The sequence below is a fragment of the Varroa jacobsoni genome, unplaced genomic scaffold (assembly GCF_002532875.2).
Source record: "Varroa jacobsoni isolate VJ856 unplaced genomic scaffold, vjacob_1.0 scaffold_1070, whole genome shotgun sequence".
NCBI lineage: Eukaryota > Metazoa > Arthropoda > Arachnida > Mesostigmata > Varroidae > Varroa > Varroa jacobsoni.
The window spans coordinates 401695-409534 of NW_019213972.1; the positions used below are offsets into that span (position 1 = coordinate 401695).

Consider the following 7840-nt stretch of genomic DNA (forward strand, 5'->3'; position numbering starts at 1 on the left):
GTGGTACGGGCCGTTTTAGTCGGAAAGCGACTTTACACTTTTGCTCTTTCGAGTACTTACATATATGCGCGTTGTTTGTGCCGACTATTGATGCAGCCGTATGTTCTAGATCCGAAATGCATTAGGACGCAATACGTACTACATTAGGTAAAATAGGATTGCACGATCTTCCAGGCCCCCATTCTCAATTTGATTTAGTGCAGTCCTAGTTAGCAGCTAGTGGATCGACACTGCTGAAGGTGCGGGTATCAAAAGTATTACTATTAGTAGGGTAAACACCTGTATTAAGACACTGTGTGTTTGAATCGTCCGTAATTTATTGTATAATATAGCATATAAACATGTAAACTCTTACGCCATCTAGCGTCAAATTTACGACCGTTCGTAGAATAGTTCTTTTGTAAAAAAGTTTTAACAGCTGAATCTTGAGAGTTATTGGTCAGTCTCCGTAAAAAAACATTCACTTCATAGAGATTTTACATTATTTCCACAGCGATAATACGACAGAAGCTATGGCAGACCACAAAGCCTTTGCATCAGGGTCTGGCATGAGGTCCATGCAAAACCGGCTGACTCTCCTCGACTCTTGCCTGCCAATGCGATCTCTAGGAACGGAAATTCATGTATGTTTCAAACAAATGGAAAAGGTTAAAAAACGAAGCATCTGCCGACGATGGTCTTTGATTGTATTCGAACAGACAGGTGAGCGATCAAATCCTGCAGGCCACTGTGAGGTTGACTCACCATTTAGGTTAACAGTTCGGAGGAATGAGCACGGCTTTAAACTTCTGGGCATGTACGCATATGGTCTTTCGAGATGTTTTTTTATCTCGATATTTCAATAGTTTTCCACGCGTCGTTTGATATCTACCTTGTTGAAAAGCGCGGGGCTCCTGTCTGTAAAGCTTAGCATGCGATGTTTTTTTTTTCGAAATAGGATCACATGACGTCGATCAATGGAGCTGCACGAAGCGTTAAAAAGCCTCATTTCAAAGAGGAATAGATCGAATGAATCATCTAGAGCGCTCATAGTGGCTGCGAGAATCGCCTGCGACAATTGGGTTGAACGAATCGACTAGTAATTCATTGTGTGATCGTTTTGCGTGCATTGCTACGGTATCGTACATTTATTGTAGTGTGCCATGGGTGGAAGCTTGTGATAGAAGCGGCGTTTATTAGAAACATAGAGCGCTTTCGGACCTCTGCGAAACTTCGTTCGAAAATACGATTTAACACAACTCGATCATGGTTTAGATCGGCGATAGGCCACACCTATCTTCAAAGCATATTGACGAACGTTAAGGCCCTGAACGGATAAGGTGATAACGGTGCATTGAATTTTGTCTGTTTATACCTATTTCCGCGCGCAGAAATCCTATTGTTCGAACATCTTACTATACGCGGCTTGACAAACCGTCGGTGATATACTGATGTGGGTACGGCAAGGAGATATATAAAGATACAAATCTGGCACATTCGCATCATCTCATTGTACGCAAGTTCTTCGTGACTGGGTTCCATTGCCGGAATCGTTGAAACGATAAGCACAAGCTGTGGCAAAAGCAAAGTATGGTTTCTTGTTAAGACGCTCTATAATGGATGAGTTTAACTGTATTCTATAACAGTACTCAAGGAGTCCTCAGTAGCACATTGGATTTGCCCCACGCACTCGCAGAGGTAAACAACAGCGGCAGCCTAATATTTGACACAAAACTGGCCTGTTTAAAAGTCGCAACCGCAGGTACGTTGTAGGAACGAACGGCGACAACGACAAAATGTATCTTCGCAAAAGGAGGTTGTCTTCCTTAGCGGTAATCAAGTTTATTATGAGTACGAAATTTTCCACTACGAGTGAACGGTAAATCACTTTCTCACCGAGGAACGCTCAACAAGCATCTGGTATATTGGTTAGATTACTACAACTAGAGATACACCAAGCGTTCTTCACTTGCGACTCTCATAGATTCGAAATCAATCGTCTAGAAGACGCTGAATTATAAAGGTCTCAATTCTAGCGAGACACGATAAAATTTATTTCAACAGCAAGTCTGTTGTCATTTAGTGAGCAAATCGATGAGCATGAAAGTTTGACCATATGTATAGATACAATTCTACCTTTCAATCCCTTGCCGTTCATTATCAATCGAAGGCAGGCCTCGAAAACAGTCATGTTTTCGAGGCCTCCTTTATCTAAACAGGCTTTCATCAATACACGGTTGTCTTTTCCAGTTGATGATTTAGAACCGTCGGTAGCCACTGACGGCAAGTAGCATCTATTAATAGAAAGTGGATACAATATCGAATTGGATTTTGTGGATTCGTTTTGTTTGATGCGCTAGGGCGCATGCGTATTCTTTCAATGTCTTAGATGACCTTAAAAAAGACGTATTAATATATATTGTTACGCTCAATTTAAGTTGGGCGTCCTCGTTGCACCAACCGTGGCGTCGAATCTGTGTCTATACACAAATTCAGAGTGACGCTTGAACAGGTGCGGCCCACCTACCCACCAGTGGAGCACTGTTCAGCAATTCTGTACAACATCGTAAATACATTTGTCTGCGAATTAATGTCGGACACATGACAGCAGACTCACGACTAGTAAAATATGGCACAAAGTATGGATCATATGACATATTATTCAACGGAGTGCGCCTGGAAGAAATCCGGGTTTTACCTACGGACAATCGTATGCCGGCTATAGGCCGCCGCCCATCTCCTGCGGCTTAAATGCTAGAAAATATTCATGCGTAACATGTAGCGGAAGCACATACGGGTGAAGAAGTGTGTTTTATCCAAATTGGCGCGGTTATTGACGTTATTGCTTAGGCCAAAATAGAGTGAGTCGCTACGTGAAACGCTGTTGTACTAATAAATTCTTGACAAGTTACGTTTCCCTGCAAGTTCTCGCACCGTTACAAGGCTATGTTTGTGTTTTGACTCAAAAGAACTGCTCATTTCCATGATGCTAGTATATTCTGCAAACGAAACTATTTGCGCTATTTTATCCGTCCGAAGTTGCGTTTTCATTTTCACCCCCCACCACTTCCGTTCCCCACCCCGCCGCAGCACATGACGAAGACAAATAAATAGGCCTTGTTTAGGCTTCTTCAGCACACACTGCACGTTGACTGACTGTAGACTCGTTTCTTTTTACCAATATTAGATACACTGGTAGATCATAAATTGGCCTCTTTTTACCAACTGGCTAAGGACCTCGGTTCATCATGTCAGAAGGTCGTAATTTAATTGTTTCTTTAATCTGATTAGTAACCTGATTGGAACCAACAGCGAACGTAGAGAGACCATTCGTCCCTCTCTTTCTATTGCGAACTCAATGACTTTCTTTTGTTGTTTCTATTGTTATTAATAAACAAACAGTGGTCGAAAGGCGATAGTAGCGTATCTTACCTACGGACCGAACGTATCTAACATTTTTATTGCGTACAAATTCGAAGTTTTCGACTATTGCTCGCGTCACTAGATTATCGGCCACTCACAACAAGACCAAATTCAAAATAATATATATATTGAGAGTCGTAAGCTAACTAACTGATAGACTTATTGACATTTATATATTACCCAGGATTACTATTTGTGTGTTACTATGCCGGTGACCTATCCGCAAACAGGCCAGTGATCGTAGCGCAGATGTGAGTGAGATATTTTTGTCTACAACAACAATTTAAGCCGTACTACGTTGACTATATATGTTTCTATCTGAATTTTCAAGTAAATTCCTAAATTAGCGAAGAACTGAGTATAGCTTGACTTTATTGCTGAAGATAACATTATTTTTTTTCGGAAAATTTTATTGTAAGGTTGATCAGCACTGATCCGGCCAGCCGTCGTGTATACTTTGTATTAAGGAACAGGTGGGCCATAAATGTATTGATGGTTACGCTGGACGTAATAATGTAAAAATTATTCGAAATTCTGTAAGATTGTCAAAACCACTAAATAGAATAGTGCACATTGTACTATGAACTATGCATTATAAAAAGTGATTATTTATTTTCTTAATAAATACATATCTCAAATATAAGTATTTATTTTCTAGCGATCACTTATTTAACTAATAATAATTTAAAAAACATTAAAAACTACATTGGAAAGATAGGAATATGGATACATCTCATCGATGCCTTTCGCCGTGAACAAGGGAACAGGAGGTCTATACTACATTGTTGCTATCTATTTTATAGATATACTAAATGGTTCTGATAGAGCGCTGCCATAAGTGTGTCATAACATTGGAATAATAATACAAACTTCGTACTTTGTTGGTCTGAATCCTGACGGACATTGACTGTGTACGAGGTGTTATATAGATCCGCTATAGAATTGCGTCATGCGGTACAACCTTTGTGGACTGACGTACATAAAATATTACTTCTTATTTTCTTCAACTTCGTCTTTGCTTCTTGTGTTCTAATTAGGCCAAATCGGCTACTTTGCTCCTCACAACACCTTAATATATACACATATATATTAAGGTGTTGTATTAGGTTTGGTTCATAGTCTCTAGGTGTTGTAGCCATTGTCACACCTCGTTTCTATAGTAGACGGGTAGAACGATTGCAACGTAAGGCCTTTCCCTTGAAAGCGTTTAGCCGTTCATGCATTAGTCCATAAACGACGGGACTTTTTTGCAAGAGATTATCTGTAGTTACTTAAGTATCTTTATGACACATCACGGAAAGATCACATCAGGTTAATTTCTGGAGCTGGGGATCTTTTTGGTGCCTTGGGAATTTTTGAGAAAAACTAACGGTTTGATTTGGGCCAAGCTTACGTCTTGGCAATACAGGCTCAGTATTATAGCAAATTTGTCTCAAAGGAGATGAGGCAAACAATTTCTCCAACAGTAAAGGTGAGAAATCATTTTTCGGTAAGTTGCGACTGTCTTTAAATACGGTAGTGGAGCCCCGAATGGACTTTGTCCGACCTTCAGCAAACAACAATTTAACGAATCTCGACATAATGACATCGACCTTTTTACTGTCGCTATTAAGAAGGCGGCCGAAAATATTTCTACACTATTTCGAAAATTTTTCTAACACAGGTTTAGGTTCTGGGTCGACGTCGTTGTAAGCGAGTGGTGGTCACGTTGAATAAACGTGTCTATCAAGGTTGAGGCATGTGGATAAAATATACATGAGTGTAAGAACATAAGTGTACCGTCATTATTCTTGAAATAAGGCCTATGACTAAATGTATCAGAAAACTAATACAGATTTTTACGATGCGCCAGTCCCCTGCCCTGTGATATCTTAGTGGGAGATGTATTTGCCCAATAGTCTTAGGGACGCGTCGTGATTTAGTTTCAAATCCGGGTATAGACGCACTTCGTTTCGATAATGGTGTCGATTCGGTCACCTGCAAGCTAAGTGCCTCACCGTGGAGACCGGCCTATTCGTGTGCCGCGGAAGAACGACCCTGTGTAGGATACGAAGCACTTTCTGGTGCCCATTGTGGAACTCATGAGGTGGCTAGTGGCGGGGAATGCAACGGGCAGACTTTTGCTTGAGCGACGTCATCGTTAGGCCTATTTTTAGATTTGACGCAGATTAGGTAGAGGCGTTCCTGGGTTCGTATTCGTTAACAAACTGTTGTGCCGAGTCGAAAAAAGCACTGCGCAGTTACAGATCGCGGAGCCCAAGCTGAAGTCGCGGTCATTCCGGGTAGCTTAAACACAAGTAGTCGAGAGTTTGCCTCATTTCCAATAATATAAGAATGATACCAATATGCTGTCGATTGAGACAATCCCGCTGCAGTACACCCTACCTAATTTTCAAGCGGGTGTCATGGCGGGCTCAAAGATTTGACAGTCATCTACAAAACCTAGCCCTGGGCTAGGTTTCGTAGATTATCGTAGGTCATGCATTAGGACACATGCGTGGAATTGTAACCGAGTGGTCAAACGCGTCCTGGAAGTCCTAGGCGTTTTTATTACTATTGCTATTTAGAAACGTGATATAGAGCGGCTAGATTGCATTTGTACACTGTGGCGGCAAATATGCATCGTCACCGCAGTATGTATACTGCTTGAGTGCCATCCTTAGTTAGGTGCGAAATGAATATACAAAGCAAGGATAGCATATGCTTAGTATACAAGCCACTGTCCCGTTATCTGAATGTCGAACGCAAGGGTAACAAAGCCATCCGTTTTCTGGGTTTCTGGGTCGACGCTATTATTCTTCGTGCTACAGTACTGCAATGAGGTATATCGCTAGCATGATGGCTGGATGAACACGGTGAACCACGGTCAAATGTAGATATGATGTCATTTTTACTTAGGAATTCAGTGTAGAACAAATCATGCTTGGTGTAGTATCCGTAGGTCCAGTAGCTACTAGTGCGCCCCATCGCATCGCGGGTGCGCTTTAATGTTATGTAAACGACATAAAGGTTGTACAGGTCAGTACTGATAAGTCCACAGCGAAGTCTGGCTTGATTCTTTACTCGAGCACAACTTCGTCAGCTTGAGCGAAACGCTGAAACATGATAATGGGAACTTGCAGGCAGTTCAGCGTTGAAATGAACCATTGAAGACCTAATATCCCTAAACTCTAAAGTGTGGCCTTCGTCTAAACATATTGTCGAACGACTTCATTTTGAAAGCAAATGCTAACCAGGTTGAGAAAAATTGGCAAACAGATTAAAAACAAGTAATGAGAAGACTCAGGAAGGTGGCAAGCAAATTTTTTAAAAGTGGTAAGCTTGTCAGGAGTACACAATGCATTTTAAATAAAACACAGAGGGTGGGTCTATTGAGACTTCTATTCAGCTAAGTGTAAGCAAAAATCGTACCCCTTTTGTACGATTTTTGCTTACGCTTAGCTGAATAGAAGGTGCGAGTTTAATGGCAAAATTCTAGAACGTTTGTATACTAATTAAGGGAATACGGAAATGGGTATAGGTAGGTTCGTCTGTCGATGCTGACATCTTATAATCCTCTAGTAAAAGCCCCAGTAATTCTCAGAAAAAAACGATTCATAAAATAATGCACCCTTCGTTTTGGTTAACAGCTTCAAAAACGTGATCTCAAGTCTTTGACTTTCTGTGATTTTGAATCTGAACATCTCCAAAATAGTTTCTATCCTTTCTAGTATACTTGTCGCCATTGCGCTATAGAATACTCGGACAACGCTGGTAGCAGCAAATTAATGTAAGTATATAATAAGTAAATAGAACGATTCAAAATGTTATGACAAAAAGCAAGTATTTCGGGAATATTCCAGGATTATATGACATGGAAGTATTGGTGACCGAATCTGGCTTGTATATACCGACTGAGCGCCTTGCGGAGATCTTGTTAGTCATTTTGAGAGTGTCGTTAAGCCACGTTCAAATTTTCTTTTAAAGCTTCGAGCCGGATATATATATATATATATATGTTTATTCTTCGATTTCAAACCTTGTCCAGGACAAAAAGTGGTATCCGGAACCTGGGTTGAGGTATTGTGTTTTACATATCAGTTGCCTGTATGATCTGTACGGTAGCCAAGCATGGCAAAGTGCTACTGTTGTTTTTCATACTTAACGATAAAACATCGTCCCACAACATTAACTCATCTCAAAGTGTTTTCATAGTTAGGCATATTGAGCTCTGATGCTTGCTGACTCACGTCGATCGGAAACCGAAGTTACCGGAGTTCAAACTGAAATGAGTATCTGTGCATTCATTTCTGCTTATTGAGGTATGAAGGCACATTTCATTAGGGTCAAAGTCATGCTTCGATAAAAAAAGGAAACATGGAAGCGACGTTCGAAGGCGATGTGTGAAACTAATTGTTCCGATGCGTAAAAAACAATTGTCAACTAATGTTCTGCGTAA

General features: G+C 40.7%; 1 protein-coding gene across 10 annotated transcripts in view; it reads left to right on the forward strand.

Annotated features, from left to right (window-relative positions):
* The window catches only part of LOC111266310 (secretin receptor), a 166282-nt gene that overhangs the window by 47255 nt on the left and 111187 nt on the right, over positions 1–7840 (forward strand). The window lies entirely within an intron of this gene.